Source organism: Carcharodon carcharias, chromosome 33 (assembly GCF_017639515.1).
Source record: "Carcharodon carcharias isolate sCarCar2 chromosome 33, sCarCar2.pri, whole genome shotgun sequence".
Lineage (NCBI taxonomy): Eukaryota > Metazoa > Chordata > Chondrichthyes > Lamniformes > Lamnidae > Carcharodon > Carcharodon carcharias.
Genome location: NC_054499.1, coordinates 11,138,275 through 11,158,331, shown reverse-complemented (window position 1 = coordinate 11,158,331; position 20,057 = coordinate 11,138,275).

Genomic DNA, 20,057 nt, shown 5'->3' with positions numbered 1-20,057 from the left:
GATTAATTAAATTTGATTTCTCTTCTCACCACCCACCTGTAAAGAGGAAGATATTTTTGATTCCTGATTGCTCCTTTTATAAGTGGTGGTGTAGTTTCCCCAACATTTCAGTTTGGAGTGATCCAATACCCTATTAATAATCCAACTGCAAGCTTCAGATAAGGTCAAATAAGAGGCTTGGTTTATTTTACACACACACAAAACACTGGAATGGAGGTTCACAACGTCTGCCCCTTTTTGCACTCATAAAATAGAAGATGGATAAAGGAAAGCAAGGGGCATGGGGCAAAGCCACAATAAAAATAAGAGTTATGGTTTCTCTAGAGTCCAAGTCAGATTAACATACACATGGCTCTATCTCTGTTCAATAGGCTGCCAATTGGAGTGCCTTCAACACCCGGAATCTTTCAAAGGCCGAAGGACCAAATTTTGCAAGGAATTCTGGGAGCAGCGTGCAATTTTTTTTTTGGGTGACGTACTGATTTCAGTTACAAACAGGCTGACCCATGATGACAGATGGAATAAGACACTCCAGTGTTTGGTCCGGAGTTCAGGAATTCTGCGACGAGTAACTCACATCCTGACTCCCCAAAGCCTGTCCACCATCTGCAGGGCACAGGTCAAGAGTGTGATGGGAATACTCCCTACTTGCCTGGATGAGTGCGGCTCCCACAACACTCAAGAAGCTCAACACCATCCAGGGCAAAGCAGCCCATTTGATTGGCACCCCACCCACAAACATTCACTCCCTCCACCACTGACGCACAGTAGCAGCAGTGTGTGTACCATCTACAAGATGCACCGTAGCAACACACCAAGGCTTTTCTGACTGCAATTTCCAAACCCACGACTGGAAGGACATGGGTAGCAGATAGATGGGAACACCGCCACCAGGAAGTTCCTCTTCGAGCCACTCACCATCCTGACTTGGAAAGATATCAGCCGTTCCTTCACTGTGACTGGGTCAAAATCCTGGAACTCCCTCCCTAACAGCACTGCGGGTGTACCTACACCACAGGGACTGCAGCGGCTCAAGAAGGCAGCTCACCACCACCTTCTCAAGGGGGCAATTAGGGATGGGCAATAAATGCTGACCCAGCCAGCGACGCCCACACCCTGTGAATGAATAAAAAAACTAAGACACGCAAATGTGAAAGGTTTCAAAACCCTGTCAAGTATTGGGGGGTCACAGGGTAGATGGAGGTGTTTACATCCTATCTAGGGTAAGGTTCAAGCAACAGGAAATGCATCGCATCCTCAGGATATCTCTGAGCTAGGATCTGTTTCTGGGGATTACAACAGTAATTTGGCAGCGCTAGAGTTCCACCATATCATCCAGCCTCAAATGGGGCAGCAGAGCACACAGTACAAAATCGTCAGGCGTGCTCTTGTTAAACGAATGCTAGATTGGAATTGGAAGAACAATTGGAAGAAACGTCAATTGTCATTGAACCACGAATTGGACAATACATTGTTTATTTTACTGTAACACACCTTACATGGCCACTGGCAGATTGCTGGCTGCACCATTCTTTAGAAGACAGCCTAGAAGGAGGTTTTCATTGCTGTATCCACATTTAGCACAGTCAGTGGAAGAGAAATAATCCAGGCAGAAAGGGAATCATGGTAGCGGTAGAGTGAGAGGAAGGAGTGTGAAGTTGAACCAGAAGGTTAAGAGTGAAAGGTCACCATCACAGGCGGTTGAAGTGGCTACCAGTAAGAATTGTGAAAGCATGTGCTCCTGGCGCTATTTGGTCCAGATGTTTGGTAATAGATAGGTTAGGCCTGTACTTATTGATCGCGTTTTTATGTTCAGATATTCAGGTAGAAGAAAGGAGTTGGGAAGAATCAAATGAACCCGTTGAACTGGGTAGTTAGGATATGAGTAGAGTGGCAATAATTATTCCAAAGCCAGTTGTGCCTGAAGCCAGTTGAAATGCGAGTCAGAGCCAGACAAGTATGTCTGATAAAGTGGAAAATGCAATCGAAGGCCAAGGGCCAACAAAGTTTGTTAAGTTGGATTTGTAAATAAATGAGAAACAAGAAATGCATACAAAGAGTAAAACGAAGTAACTTTGACCAGTGGATACGGGTATTAAAGATAGCGCTGACATATGCAGCTCTGAGACAGGTCATTCTATTGGAAGAATTGAAAGATTCAGTTCCTTTGGTAGCGAGAGCTCATGTGGAGGAACAGAGGGTTCAAACACTAAGACAAGCAGCAGAGATAGCTGACCATTGTGAGTTACTCCGTAGATCTAAACCACTTTTTGTCGCTCTTTTACCTCAGGGAAGGATGGAAAATGGGAAGGTGAAAGGAAGGAGAAGAGGGAAATTCGCAGGAAGTTTTTTCTCAGAATAAAAAGGAAGGGGCTGAGGGTAGAAGTGACATTCGAATATTGAGGTGTTTTCACTGTAATAAAGTTGGACACACGGAGTCAGTGTGCTGGAAATTACAGGGAAAATCTATTGGAGAATAGTTCCTTCAAGGGGAAGAGAGTCACTTTAAATTGAACTACACAGTGCCCATCCAGGAATTTCCTGAATGAAGACCATAGCAAGCAGCTATCGAGGGTGACCTAGGGTGGATGGCGAAATAGAGAGTTAACTGTGTGCAATGTCAGCAACTGCAAAAGTTGCCAGTGACAGCTCCATGACACCCATGGGAGTGGCCAGGTAGACCCTCCGCATGGTTACACATTGACTACATTGGACCTCTCCTGGGAACAATGTTTCTGCTCATTGTCGATGCCATTCAAAATGGATGGACATATATGAGGTGAGGTCACCAATGTCGGCTGCTACAATTGAGAAACTACGTCAGAGTTTTGCCATTCACAGACCGATAACGGCACGGCATTTACGAGTGCTGAGTTTCAACATTTTATCAGCCTCAATGGTATCACTCATGTGAGAACTGCACCGTATCATCCTTCCTCAAACGGACTGGCCGAAAGGGCGGTTCAAACATTCAAGACAGGCATGAAAAGGTTAACTGGAGATTCCTTGGCAGCCAAGCTAGCACACTTTCTTTCTCATTTTGGACCACTGCTCACACAACAACAGGCGTCACACATGTGGAGTTATTGTTGAAACGCTGTCTCAGGACGAGATTGAGCTTAATAATGCCAAATTTGGAGGGGAAGGTGGAAAGGAGTCTGGGGAGCCAGAAAACTAGACATGACTGGCATAGTCGCAAGAGGAAATTTACCGCGGGAGAGCCAGGATACGTGAGAAATTTCAGGGAAGGGCCAAAGTGGTTACCAGGTGAAATAAGTGCGGTGACTGGACCTCCTATCTTACCATGTGGAGGTGGAAGTCTGGATCATTCGTAAACATGTGGACCATTTAAGGAAGAAAGAGACAAATCACCAAGATTTGGTTCCACCAGTGACAATGACCAGGTCTGTGTTTCCTGTCGAGGATACTCAACCAAGGACTGACTTGTCTGATGTTCCTGTAAGAGTTGAGGATACAGAACTGCAAGTGCCCACCGAAGCACCTGATGTTCAGGCAACTCTGGAAAAGGAGGTTCCTGAGAAAGAATCTGAAGTTGTGGAGCTGCAACATTCCACATGGACCAGGAAACCACCTGAAAGACTGAACTTGTAAATTCCTTACCCAGTGTAAATATTGTATTGTTTTGAAAAAATATGTACTTGTAAATAGCCAAGCTAGAGGGGGAGGAGTGTAGTAATTATGGTTTTATTTAGTGTGTAATGTACCTTTAAGGATAAGACGGGTTCAGGAAAATCACATAACCTGTAGTAACCAATAGCAGAGTAGCGCGGGCTACCTCAGCAGTCAGTGTAGAGATAGAGTTGGAGTTGAAAGCACACATGTAGTTGCTGCTGAGTATGTTGTAAATAAACTTAATGTTTTCACCCAAGAAGTGCCTGCAGATCAACTCTATCACTAATAGTGCAACTTGGCCTTCCTACAACAGCCACCTTCAAAAAAAGAATTGGTTCGGGCACAGTCAAGGTATATTCCATTGAAAGGGAAAGGTAGGGCAAACCAACCCAGAGCTCCCTGGATGAGAAAGGGGGATAGAAATTAAGATAAATAAGAAAAAGGCGTGCTAATGGTGTCAGATAGAAGATACAATTGAGAACCAGGAGGAACACAGAAGGTTCAGAGAGGAAGTGAAAAAGCATATTAGAGAAGTAAAGAGGGATTATGAGAAAAGACTGGCAGCCAACATAAAGAGGAATCCCAAAGTCTTTTGTAGGCATATAAATAGTAAAAGGGTGGTTAAAGGAGTAGGGCCGATTAGGGACCTAAAAGGGAATTTACACATGGACGAAGGGACCATTGGCTGAGGGATTAAATGAATACTTTGCATCTGTCTTTACCAAGGAGGTAGATGCTACCCAGGCCATGGTGACAGATCAGGAAACTCTGTCACTAGAAGGGTTCAAAATTGATAAGAAGGAAGTGTTGAATAGACTATCGGTGTTTAGAGTTGACAAGACACTGGGACCGGATGAGATGCATCCAAGGTTATTGAAGGAAGTGAGAGTGGAAATTGCAAGGGCACTGGCCATAATCTTTCAGTCTCCCCTAGACTCAGGGGAAGTGTCAGAGGACTGGAGAATTGCAAACATTACACCTTTGTTCAAAAAAGGTTGTAAGGATAAGCCAAGTAATTAGAGACCGGTCAGTTTAACTTCAGTGGTGGGCAAGATTCTAGAAAGAATTATTTGGGATAGAACTAGTGGTCACTTGGAAAAATATGGGTTGATAAGGAAGAGCCAGCATGGATTTCTAAAGGGGAAATGGTGTTTAACTAACTTGATGGAGTTTTTTGAAGAGGTAACAGAAAAGGTCGATGAGGGTAATACTGTTGATATGGTGTAAATGAACTTTCAAAAGGCATTTGATACAGTGCCACACAACAGACTTGTGAGAAAAGCTATTGCTCATGGAATAAAATGGACAGTAACAACATGGATACAAAATTGGCTGAAAAATAGGAAGCAGAGAGTAATGGTCAATGGATATTTTTTGGGTTGGAGGAAGGTTTGTAGTTGAGTTCCCCAGGGGTCGGTATTGGGACTCTTGTTTTTCCTGATATATATCAATGATCTAGATCTTGGTATTCAGGGGGCATTTTCAAAGTTTTCAGATGATATGAAGCTTGGGAGTGTTGTGAACTGTGAGGAGGACAGTATAGAACTTCAAGAGGACCTAGACAAGTTGGTGGAGTGGGCAGAGAGGTGGCAGATGAAGTTCAATGAGGAGAAATGTGAGGTGATTCATTTTGGTAGGAAGAACATGGACAGACAATATAAAATAAGGGGTGGAGTTTTGAAGGGAGTGCAGGAGCAGAAAGACCTGGGTGTATATGTGCATAGATCATTGAAGCTGGCAGGACAGGTAGAGAGAGCAGTTAATAGTATCCTGGGCCTTATTAATAGGGGCATAGAGTTCAAGAGCAGGGAGGTTATGCTGAATTTATATAAGACAATCGTTAGACCTCAGCAGGAGCATTGTGCACAGTTCTGGGCACCACCTCATAGGAAGGATGTGAACAGATTGGAGACAGTGCAGAAGAGGTTTACAAGAATGGCTCCAGGGATGAGAATCTTCAGCTATGAGGATAGATAGGAGAGGTTGGAACTGTTCTCCTTGGAGAGAAGGAGGCTAAGAGGAGATTTGATAGAGATGTTCAAAATTATGAAGGGGCTGGACAGAGTAGATAGGGAGAAGCTGTTCCCACTCATAAAAGGATCAAGAACGAGAGGGCACAGATTTAAAGGGCGGACTTTTGCCATCGGTGAGCAGGGAGCAAGGTCCGCTCACTGATGTGAAAATGACATGGGATGACATGGGGGGGAAACCCCTGACATTATCCCGCCCTCATTTAAATCTTCAGGAAGGTGGGGGCACAGCGAAATCAGCTGTCCGCCCGCCGACCTGTCAATGGCCAATTGAGGCCGTTTACAGGATCATTAAAACAATTAAAGGACCTGCTGTCCAACCTTAAGGCTGGTGGGCAGGCCAAGAGCCCTGGCTGTAAGGAGAAAAAACATGAAACCTCATCCAACAGCGGGACGAGGTTTCATGTAGGGATTTTAAAATGTTTATTAAAGTTTCAGTGAAATTTATTAACATGTCCCAACTTGTGTGACATTGTCACATGAGGGGAACATGTTAAGGATATTTTTATTTTTCTATTTTTAAAGTTTATGCAGCGAACTCCCTGAGGCAGCACTTAGCCCCAGGGAGGTGTGCGCTCTATCGTGCGCATGCATGAAAAAGCGCACTCTCGCTTTTGGGGAATCACCCCCATGCGCACAGGAGGTGGGTCTGAATTGGCCCACCCACTTAAAATGGCGGCGGGGCCAGCTTATTCGGCGGGGATTGGCTCCCCACCCGCCAGAGATTGAGTTGGGCCCACCCGGTAGGCAGAAAATTCTGCCCAAAGTGATTGGCAAACGAAACAAGTGTGACCTGAGAAAAAGCTTTTTCACACAGCGAGTGGTTCGGGTCTGGAATGCACTGCCCGGGAGCATGGTGGAGGTAGGTTCAATCGAGGCATTCGAGAGGGCACTGGGTGAATATTCGAATAGAAAAAACGTGCAGGGGAAAAGGCAGGAGATTGGCACTCGGTCATAATGTGCTTTTGCAGAGAGGGTGCAGATATGATGGACTGAATGTCCTCCTTCTGTGCTGTTAAAAATCTGTGATAACCAGGTGTGAATTATAAACTGAAATCTAATCGAGGTGTTCGTGTGGTTTATATATAGAATAACAGTTCTACAGAGTTACAGACTGGAATCTAATCTCAGGTTTTGTGTGGTTTATATATAGAATAACAGATTTACAGAGTTACAGACTGGAATCTAATCTCAGGGTTTGTGTAGTTTATATATAGAATAACAGAATTACACAGTTACAACTGGAATCTAATCTCAGGGTTCCTGTGGTTTATATATAGAATAACAGATTTACAGAGTTACAGACTAGAATGTAATCTCAGGGTTCGTGTGCTTTATATATAAAATAACAGATTTACATAGTTACAGACTGGAATCTAATCTCAGGGTTTCTGCTGTTTGTATATAGAATAACAGATTTACAGAGTGACAGACTGGAATCTAATCTCGGGGTTCGTGTGGTTTATATACAGAATAACAAATTTACAGAGTTACAGACGGGAATCTAATCTCAGGGTTCATGTGGTTTATATATAGAATAATAGATTTTCAGAGTTACAGACTGGAATCTAATCTCAGGGTTCGTGTGGTTTATCTATAGAATAACAGATTTACAGAGTTACAGACTGGAATCTAATCTCAGTGTTCGTGCGGTTCATCTATAGAATAACAAATTTAGAGGGTTACAGACTGGAATCTAATCTCAGTGTTCGTGTTGCTTATATATAGAATAACAGATTTAAAGAGTTCGAGTCTAGAATCTAATCTCAGTGTTCGTGTGGTTTATATATAGAATAACAGATTTATAAAGTTACAGACTGGAATGTAATCTCAAGGTTCGTGTGGTTTATATATAAAATAACAGATTTACAGAGTTACAGACTGGAATCTAATCTCAGGGTTCGTGTGGTTTATATATAGAATAATAGAGTTACAGAGTTACAGTCTGGAATCTAATCTCAGGGTTCGTGTGGTTTATACACTGAAAAACAGATTTACAGAGTTACAGACTGGAATCTAATCTGAGTGTTCGTGTGGTTTATACAGAGAATAACAAATTTAGAGAGTTACAAACGGGAATCTAATCTCAGGGTTCGTGTGGTTTATATACAGAATAACAAATTTAATGAGTTACAGACTGGAATCTAATCTCAGGGTTCGTGTGGTTTATATATAGAATAACAGATTTACTGAGTTACAGACTGGAATCTAATCTCAGTGTTCGTGTGGTTAATATAGAGAATAACAGATTTACAGAGTTACAGACTGGAATGTAATCTCAGGGTTCGTGTGGTTCATATATAGAATAATAGAGTTACAGAGTTAAAGACTGGAATCTAATCTCAGGGTTCGAATGGTTTATATACAGAATAACAGATTTACAGAGTTACAGACTGGAATCTAATCTCAGGGTTCGTGTGGTTTATATACAGAATAACAGATTTACTGAGTTACAGACTGGAATCTAATCTCAGGGTTCGTGTGGTTTATATATAGAATAACAGATTACAGAGTTACAGACTGGAATCTAATCTCAGGGTTCGTGTGGTTTATATATAGAATAACAGATTTACAGAGTTACAGACTGGAATCTAATCTCAGGGTTCGTGTGGTTTATATATAGAATAACAGATTTACAGAGTTACAGACTGGAATCTAATCTCAGGGTTCGTGTGGTTTATATATAGAATAATAGAGTTACAGAGTTACAGACTGGAATCTAATCTCAGGGTTCGTGTGGTTTATATACAGAATAACAGATTTACAGAGTTACAGACTGGAATCTAATCTCAGGGTTCGTGTGGTTTATATATAGAATAACAGATTTACAGAGTTACAGACTGGAATCTAATCTCAGGGTTCGTGTGCTTTATATATAAAATAACAGATTTACAGAGTTACAGACTGGACTCTAATCTCAGGGTTCGTGTGGTTTTTATACAGAATAACAAATTTACAGAGTTACAGACTGGAATCTAATTTCAGGGTTCATGTGGTTTATATACAGAATAAAAAATTTACAGAGTTACAGACTGGAATCTAATCTCAGGATTTGTGTGGCTTTTATATAGAATAACAGATTTACAGAGTTACAGACTGGAATCTAATCTCAGGGTTCGTATGGTTTATATATAGAATAACAGATTAAAAGAGTTACAGACGGAATCTAATCTCAGGGTTCGTGTGGTTTATATAAGATAACAGATTTACAGAGTTACAGACTGGAATGTAATCTCAGGGTTCGTGTGATTATATAAAAATAACAGATTACAGAAGTTACAGTACTGGAATCTAATCTCAGGGTTCGTGTGGTTTATTACAGAATAACAGATTTTACAGAGTTACAGACTGGAATCTAATCTCAGGGTTCGTGTGGTTTTATATAGAATAACAGATTTCAGAGTTACAGACTGTAATCTAATCTCAGGGTTCGTTTGGTTTTATATAGAATAACAGATTTACAGAGTTACAGACTGGAATCGAATCTCAGGGTTCGTGTGGTTTATATACAGAATAACAGATTTACAGAGTTACAGAGTGGAATCTAATCTCAGGGTTCGTGTGGTTTATATATAGAATAACAGATTTACAGAGTTACAGACTTGAATGTAATCTCAGAGTTCGTGTGGTTCATATATAAATTACCAGATTTAGAGAGTTACAGACTGGAATCTAATCTCAGGGTACGTGTGGTTTATATATAGAATAACAGATTAACAAAGTTACAGACTGGAATCTAATCTCAGGGTTCGTGTGGTTTATATACAGAATAACAGATTTACTGTTTTACAGACTGGAATCTAATCTCAGTGTTCATGTGGTTTATCTATAGAATAACAGATTTACAGAGTTACAGACTGGAATTTAATCTCAGTGTTCGTGTGGTTTATATATAGAATAACAGATTTACAGAGTTACAGACTGGAATGTAATCTCAGGGTTCGTGTGGTTCATATATAAAATACCAGATTTACAGAGTTACAGACTGGAATCTAATCTCAGTGTTCGTGTGGTTTATATACAGAATCATAAATTTACCGAGTATTAAACGGGAATCTAATCTCAGGGTTCGTGTGGTTTATATACAGAATAAAAAATTTAGAGAGTTAAAAACGGGAATCTAATCTCAGGGTTCGTGTGGTTTATATACAGAATAAGAGATTTACTGAGTTGCAGACTGGAATCTAATCTCAGGGTTCGTGTGGTTTATATATAGAATAACAGATTTACAAAGTTACAGACTGGAATGTAATCTCAGGGTTCGTGTGCTTTATATATAATATAACAGATTTACAGAGTTGCAGACTGGAATCTAATCTCAGGGCTCGTGTGGTTTGTATTAAATAACAGATTTACTGAGTTACAGACTGGAATCTAATCTCAGGGTTCTTGTGGTTTATATATAGAATAACAGATTTACAAAGTGACAGACTTGAATCTAATCTCAGTGTTCATGTGGTTTATATACAGAATAACAGATTTACAGAGTTACAGACTGGAATCTAATCTCAGTGTGCGTGTGGTTTATATATAGAATAACAGATTTACAGAGTTACAGACTGGAATCTAATCTCAGGGTTCGTGTGGTTTATATATAGAATAACAGATTTACAGAGTTACAGACTGGAATCTAATCTCAGTGTTCGTGTGGTTTATATATAGAATAACAGATTTACAGAGTTACAGACTGGAATCTAATCTCAGGGTTCGTGTGGTTTATATATAGAATAACAGATTTACAGAGTTACAGACTGGAATCTAATCTCAGGGTTCGTGTGGTTTATATATAGAATAACAGATTTACAGAGTTACAGACTGGAATCTAATCTCAGGGTTCGTGTGGTTTATTTTCTGAATAACAGATTTACAGAGTTACAGACTGGAATCTAATCTCAGGGTTCGTGTGGTTTATATACAGAATAACAGATTTACAGAGTTACAGACTGGAATCTAATCTCAGGGTTCGTGTGGTTTATATACAGAATAACAGATTTACTGAGTTACAGACTGGAATCTAATCTCAGGGTTCGTGTGGTTTATATATAGAATAACAGATTTACAGAGTTACAGACTGGAATCTAATCTCAGTGTTCGTGTGGTTTATATATAGAATAACAGATTTACAGAGTTACAGACTGGAATCTAATCTCAGGGTTCGTGTGGTTATATATAGAATAACAGATTTACAGAGTTACAGACTGGAATCTAATCTCAGGGTTCGTGTGGTTTATATACAGAATAACAAATTTACAGAGTTACAGACTGGAATCTAATCTCAGGGTTCGTGTGGTTTATATACAGAATAACAGATTTACAGAGTTACAGACTGGAATCTAATCTCAGGGTTCGTGTGGTTTATATATAGAATAACAGATTTACAGAGTTACAGACTGGAATCTAATCTCAGGGTTCGTGTGGTTTATATATAGAATAACAGATTTACAGAGTTACAGACTGGAATGTAATCTCAGGGTTCGTGTGGTTCATATATAAAATAACAGATTTTAAGAGTTACAGACTGGAATCTAATCTCAGGGTTCGTGTGGTTTATATATAGAATAACAGATTTACAGAGTTACAGACTGGAATCTAATCTCAGGGTTCGTGTGGTTTATATACAGAATAACAGATTTACAGAGTTACAGACTGGAATCTAATCTCAGGGTTCGTGTGGTTTATATATAGAATAACAGATTTACAGAGTTACAGACTGGAATCTAATCTCAGGGTTCGTGTGGTTTATATATAGAATAACAGATTTACAGAGTTACAGACTGGAATCTAATCTCAGGGTTCGTGTGGTTTATATATAGAATAACAGATTTACAGAGTTACAGACTGGAATCTAATCTCAGGGTTCGTGTGGTTTATATACAGAATAACAGATTTACAGAGTTACAGACTGGAATCTAATCTCAGGGTTCGTGTGGTTTATATATAGAATAACAGATTTACAGCGTTACAGACTGGAATCTAATCTCAGGGTTCGTGTGGTTTATATATAGAATAACAGATTTACAGAGTTACAGACTGGAATCTAATCTCAGGGTTCGTGTGGTTTATATATAGAATAACAGATTTACAGAGTTACAGACTGGAATCTAATCTCAGGGTTCGTGTGGTTTATATACAGAATAACATATTTACAGAGTTACAGACTGGAATCTAATCTCAGGGTTCGTGTGCTTTATATACAGAATAACAGATTTACTGAGTTACAGACTGGAATCTAATCTCAGGGTTCGTGTGGTTTATATACAGAATAATAGAGTTACAGATTTACAGACTGGAATCTAATCTCAGGGTTTGTGTGGTTTATATTTAGAATAACAGATTTGCAGACTTACAGACTGGAATATAATCTCAGGGTTCGTGTGCTTTATATTTAAAATAACAGATTTACAGAGTTACAGACTGGAATCTAATCTCAGGGTTCGTGTGGTTTTATATAGAATAACAGATTTACAGATTTACAGACTGGAATCTAATCTCAGGGTTCGTGTGGTTTATATACAGAATAACAAATTTAGAGAGTTACAAACGGGAATCTAATCTCAGGGTTCGTGTGGTTTATATACAGAATAACAGATTTACTGAGTTGCAGACTGGAATCTAATCTCAGGGTTCGTGTGGTTTATATATAGAATAACAGATTTACAGAGTTACAGACTGGAATCTAATCTCAGGGTTCGTGTGGTTTATATACAGAATAACAGATTTACAGAGTTACAGACTGGAATCTAATCTCAGGGTTCGTGTGGTTTATATATAGAATAACAGATTTACAGAGTTACAGACTGGAATCTAATCTCAGGGTTCGTGTGGTTTATATATAGAATAACAGATTTACAGAGTTACAGACTGGAATCTAATCTCAGGGTTCGTGTGGTTTATATACAGAATAACAAATTTACAGAGTTACAAACGGGAATCTAATCTCAGGGTTCATGTGGTTTATATACAGAATAACAGATTTACAGAGTTACAGACTGGAATCTAATCTCAGGGTTCGTGTGGTTTATATATAGAATAACAGATTTACAGAGTTACAGACTGGAATGTAATCTCAGGGTTCGTGTGCTTTATATATAGAATAACAGATTTACAGAGTTACAGACTGGAATCTAATCTCAGGGTTCGTGTGGTTTTTATACAGAATAACAAATTTACAGAGTTACAGACTGGAATCTAATCTCAGGGTTCGTGTGGTTTATATACAGAATAACAAATTTACAGAGTTACAGACTGGAATCTAATCTCAGGATTTGTGTGCCTTAAAAAGAATAACAGATTTACAGAGTTACAGACTGGAATCTAATCTCAGGGTTCGTGTGGTTTATATATAGAATAACAGATTAAAAGAGTTACAGACTGGAATCTAATCTCAGTGTTCGTGTGGTTTATCTATAGAATAACAGATTTACAGAGTTACAGACTGGTATCTAATCGCAGTGTTCGTGTGGTTTATATATAGAATAACAGATTTAAAGAGTTAGAGTCTAGAATCTAATTTCAGTGTTCGTGTGGTTTATTTATAGAATAACAGATTTACAGAGTTACAGACTGGAATGTAATCTCAGGGTTCGTGTGCTTAATGTATAAAATAACAGATTCACGGTGTTACAGACTGGAATCTAATCTCAGGGTTCGTGTGGTTTATATATAGAATAACAGATTTACAGAGTTACAGACTGGAATCTAATCTCAGGGTTCGTGTGGTTTATATACAGAATAACAGATTTACTGAGTTACAGACTGGAATCTAATCTCAGGGTTCGTGTGGTTTATATATAGAATAACAGATTTACAGAGTTACAGACTGGAATCTAATCTCAGGGTTCGTGTGGTTTATATATAGAATAACAGATTTACAGAGTTACAGACTGGAATGTAATCTCAGGGTTCGTGTGGTTTATATATAAAATAACAGATTTACAGAGTTACAGACTGGAATCTAATCTCAGGGTTCGTGTGGTTTATATACAGAATAACAGATTTACAGAGTTACAGACTGGAATCTAATCTCAGGGTTCGTGTGGTTTATATACAGAATAACAGATTTACAGAGTTACAGACTGGAATCTAATCTCAGGGTTCGTGTGGTTTATATACAGAATAACAGATTTACTGAGTTAGCAGACTGGAATCTAATCTCAGGGTTCGTGTGGTTTATATACAGAATAACAGATTTACAGAGTTACAGACTGGAATCTAATCTCAGGGTTCGTGTGGTTTATATACAGAATAACAAATTTACAGAGTTACAGACTGGAATGTAATCTCAGGGTTCGTGTGGTTTATATATAGAATAACAGATTTACAGAGTTACAGACTGGAATGTAATCTCAGGGTTCGTGTGCTTTATATATAAAATAACAGATTTACAGAGTTACAGACTGGAATCTAATCTCAGGGTTCGTGTGGTTTGTATATAGAATAACAGATTTACAGAGTTACAGACTGGAATCTAATCTCAGGGTTCGTGTGGTTTATATACAGAATAACAAATTTAGAGAGTTACAAACGGGAATCTAATCTCAGGGTTCGTGTGGTTTATATACAGAATAACAGATTTACTGAGTTGCAGACTGGAATCTAATCTCAGGGTTCGTGTGGTTTATATATAGAATAACAGATTAACAAAGTTACAGACTGGAATCTAATCTCAGGGTTCGTGTGGTTTATATACAGAATAACAGATTTACTGAGTTACAGACTGGAATCTAATCTCAGTGTTCATGTGGTTTATCTATAGAATAACAGATTTACAGAGTTACAGACTGGAATCTAATCTCAGGGTTCGTGTGGTTTATATATAGAATAACAGATTTACAGAGTTACAGACTGGAATGTAATCTCAGGGTTCGTGTGGTTCATATATAAAGTAACAGATTTACAGAGTTACAGACTGGAATCTAATCTCAGGGTTCGTGTGGTTTATATATAGAATAACAGATTTACAGAGTTACAGACTGGAATCTAATCTCAGGGTTCATGTGATTTTTATACAGAATAACAAATTTACAGAGTTACAGACTGGAATCTAATCTCAGGGTTCGTGTGGTTTATATACAGAATAAGAGATTTACAGAGTTACAGACTGGAATCTAATCTCAGGGTTTGTGTGGTTTAAAAAGAATAACAGATTTACAGAGTTACAGACTGGAATCTAATCTCAGGATTTGTGTGGTTTATATATAGAATAACAGATTTACAGAGTTACAGACTGGAATCTAATCTCAGGGTTCGTATGGCTTATATATAGAATAACAGATTTACAGAGTTACAGACTGGAATCTAATCTCAGGGTTCGTGTGGTTTATATACAGAATAACAGATTTACAGAGTTACAGACTGGAATCTAATCTCAGGGTTCGTGTGGTTTATATATAGAATAACAGATTTACAGAGTTACAGACTGGAATCTAATCTCAGGGTTCGTGTGGTTTATATATAGAATAACAGATTTACAGAGTTACAGACTGGAATCTAATCTCAGGGTTCGTGTGGTTTATATATAGAATAACAGATTTACAGAGTTACAGACTGGAATCTAATCTCAGGGTTCGTGTGGTTTATATACAGAATAACAGATTTACAGAGTTACAGACTGGAATCTAATCTCAGGGTTCGTGTGGTTTATATATAGAATAACAGATTTACAGAGTTACAGTCTGGAATCTAATCTCAGGGTTCGTGTGGTTCATATAAAAAATACCAGGTTTACAGAGTTACAGACTGGAATCTAATTTCAGGGTTCGTGTGGTTTATATATAGAATAACAGATTAACAAAGTTACAGACTGGAATCTAATCTCAGGGTTCGTGTGGATTATATATAGAATAACAGACTAAAAAGTTACAGACTGGAATCTAATCTCAGGGTTCGTGTGGTTTATATATAGAATAACAGATTTACAGAGTTACAGAATGAAATTTAACCTCAGGGTTCGTGTGGTTTATTTTCAGAATAACAGATTTACAGAGTTACAGACTGGAATCTAATCTCAGGGTTCGTGTGGTTTATATATAGAATAACAGATTTACAGAGTTACAGACTGGAATGTAATCTCAGGGTTCGTGTGGTTTATATATAGAATAACAGATTTACAGAGTTACAGACTGGAATCTAATCTCAGGGTTCGTGTGGTTTATATACAGAATAAAAGATTTACAGAGTTACAAACGGGAATCTAATCTCAGGGTTCGTGTGGTTTATATACAGAATAACAGATTTACTGAGTTACAGACTGGAATCTAATCTCAGGGTTCGTGTGGTTTATATATAGAATAACAGATTAACAAAGTTACAGACTGGAATCTAATCTCAGGGTTCGTGTGGTTTATATACAGAATAACAGATTTACTGAGTTACAGACTGGAATCTAATCTCAGTGTTCATGTGGTTTATCTATAGAATAACAGATTTACAGAGTTACAGACTGGAATCTAATCTCAGTGTTCGTGTGGTTTATATATAGAATAACAGATTTACAGAGTTACAGACTGGAATGTAATCTCAGGGTTCGTGTGGTTCATATATAAAATACCAGATTTACAGAGTTACAGACTGGAATCTAATCTCAGGGTTCGTGTGGTTTATATACAGAATCAAAAATTTACCGAGTTATAAACGGGAATCTAATCTCAGGGTTCGTGTGGTTTATATACAGAATAACAAATTTAGAGAGTTACAAACGGGAATCTAATCTCAGGGTTCGTGTGGTTTATATACAGAATAACAGATTTACAGAGTTACAGACTGGAATCTAATCTCAGGGTTCGTGTGGTTTATATATAGAATAACAGATTTACAGAGTTACAGACTGGAATCTAATCTCAGGGTTCGTGTGGTTTATATATAGAATAACAGATTTACAGAGTTACAGACTGGAATCTAATCTCAGGGTTCGTGTGGTTTATATACAGAATAACAGATTTACAGAGTTACAGACTGGAATCTAATCTCAGGGTTCGTGTGGTTTATATACAGAATAACAGATTTACAGAGTTACAGACTGGAATCTAATCTCAGGGTTCGTGTGGTTTATATATAGAATAACAGATTTACAGAGTTACAGACTGGAATCTAATCTCAGGGTTCGTGTGGTTTATATACAGAATAACAGATTTACAGAGTTACAGACTGGAATCTAATCTCAGGGTTCGTGTGGTTTATATACAGAATAACAGATTTACAGAGTTACAGACTGGAATCTAATCTCAGGATTCGTGTGCTTTATATAGAATAACAGATTTACAGAGTTACAGACTGGAATCTAATCTCAGGGTTCGTGTGGTTTATATATAGAATAACAGATTTACAGAGTTACAGACTGGAATCTAATCTCAGGGTTCGTATGGCTTATATATAGAATAACAGATTAAAAGAGTTACAGACTGGAATCTAATCTCAGTGTTCGTGTGGTTTATCTATAGAATAACAGATTTACAGAGTTACAGACTGGAATCTAATCTCAGTGTTCGTGTGGTTTATATATAGAATAACAGATTTAAAGAGTTACAGACTGGAATCTAATCTCAGTGTTCGTGTGGTTTATGTATAGAATAATAGATTTGCAGAGTTACAGACTGGAATGAAATCTCAGGATTCGTGTGCTTTATATATAAAATAACAGATTTACAGAGATACAGACTGGAATCTAATCTCAGGGTTCGTGTGGTTTATATATAGAATAATAGAGTTACAGCGTTACAAACGGGAATCTAATCTCAGGGTTCGTGTGGTTTATATACAGAATAACAGATTTACTGAGTTGCAGACTGGAATCTAATCTCAGGGTTCGTGTGGTTTATATATAGAATAACAGATTAACAAAGTTACAGACTGGAATCTAATCTCAGGGTTCGTGTGGTTTATATACAGAATAACAGATTTACTGAGTTACAGACTGGAATCTAATCTCAGTGTTCATGTGGTTTATCTATAGAATAACAGATTTACAGAGTTACAGACTGGAATCTAATCTCAGTGTTCGTGTGGTTTATATATAGAATAACAGATTTACAGAGTTACAGACTGGAATGTAATCTCAGGGTTCGTGTGGTTCATATATAAAATACCAGATTTACAGAGTTACAGACTGGAATCTAATCTCAGGGTTCGTGTGGTTTATATACAGAATCAAAAATTTACCGAGTTACAGACTGGAATCTAATCTCAGGGTTCGTGTGGTTTATATACAGAATAACAGATTTACAGAGTTACAGACTGGAATCTAATCTCAGGGTTCGTGTGGTTTATATACAGAATAACAGATTTACAGAGTTACAGACTGGAATCTAATCTCAGGGTTCGTGTGGTTTATATATAGAATAACAGATTTACAGAGTTACAGACTGGAATCTAATCTCAGGGTTCGTGTGGTTTATATATAGAATAACAGATTTACAGAGTTACAGACTGGAATCTAATCTCAGGGTTCGTGTGGTTTATATATAGAATAACAGATTTACAGAGTTACAGACTGGAATCTAATCTCAGGGTTCGTGTGGTTTATATATAGAATAACAGATTTACAGAGTTACAGACTGGAATCTAATCTCAGGGTTCGTGTGGTTTATATATAGAATAACAGATTTACAGAGTTACAGACTGGAATCTAATCTCAGGGTTCGTGTGGTTTATATACAGAATAACAGATTTACTGAGTTACAGACTGGAATCTAATCTCAGGGTTCGTGTGGTTTATATATAGAATAACAGATTTACAGAGTTACAGACTGGAATCTAATCTCAGGGTTCGTGTGGTTTATATACAGAATAACAGATTTACAGAGTTACAGACTGGAATCTAATCTCAGGGTTCGTGTGGTTTATATATAGAATAACAGATTTACAGAGTTACAGACTGGAATCTAATCTCAGGGTTCGTGTGGTTTATATATAGAATAACAGATTTACAGAGTTACAGACTGGAATCTAATCTCAGGGTTCGTGTGGTTTATATATAGAATAACAGATTTACAGAGTTACAGACTGGAATCTAATCTCAGGGTTCGTGTGGTTTATATATAGAATAACAGATTTACAGAGTTACAGACTGGAATCTAATCTCAGGGTTCGTGTGGTTTATATATAGAATAACAGATTTACAGAGTTACAGACTGAAATCTAATCTCAGGGTTCGTGTGGTTTATATACAGAATAACAGATTTACAGAGTTACAGACTGGAATCTAATCTCAGTGTTCATGTGGTTTATCTATAGAATAACAGATTTACAGAGTTACAGACTGGAATCTAATCTCAGTGTTCGTGTGGTTTATATATAGAATAGCAGATTTACAGAGTTACAGACTGGAATCTAATCTCAGGGTTCGTGTGGTTTATATATAGAATAACAGATTTACAGAGTTACAGACTGGAATCTAATCTCAGGGTTCGTGTGGTTTATATACAGAATCAAAAATTTACCGAGTTATAAACGGGAATCTAATCTCAGGGTTCGTGTGGTTTATATACAGAATAACAGATTTACAGAGTTACAGACTGGAATGTAATCTCAGGGTTCGTGTGGTTTATAGAAAGAATAACAGATTAACAAAGTTACAGACTGGAATCTAATCTCAGGGTTCGTGTGGTTTATATACAGAATAACAGATTTACTGAGTTACAGACTGGAATCTAATCTCAGGGTTCGTGTGGTTTATATATAGAATAACAGATTTACAAAGTTACAGACTGGAATCTAATCTCAGGGTTCGTGTGGTTTATATACAGAATAACAGATTTACAGAGTTACAGACTGGAATCTAATCTCAGGGTTCGTGTGGTTTATATACAGAATAACAGATTTACAGAGTTACAGACTGGAATCTAATCTCAGGGTTCGTGTGGTTTATATATAGAATAACAGATTTACAGAGTTACAGACTGGAATCTAATCTCAGGGTTCGTGTGGTTTATATACAGAATAACAGATTTACAGAGTTACAGACTGGAATCTAATCTCAGGGTTCGTGTGGTTTATATACAGAATAACAGATTTACAGAGTTACAGACTGGAATCTAATCTCAGTGTTCGTGTGGTTTATATATAGAATAACAGATTTACAGAGTTACAGACTGGAATCTAATCTCAGGGTTCGTGTGGTTTATATATAGAATAACAGATTTACAGAGTTACAGACTGGAATCTAATCTCAGGGTTCGTGTGGTTTATATATAGAATAACAGATTTACAGAGTTACAGACTGGAATCTAATCTCAGGGTTCGTGTGGTTTATATATAGAATAACAGATTTACAGAGTTACAGACTGGAATCTAATCTCAGGGTTCGTGTGGTTTTTATACAGAATAACAAATTTACAGAGTTACAGACTGGAATCTAATCTCAGGGTTCATGTGGTTTATATACAGAATAACAGATTT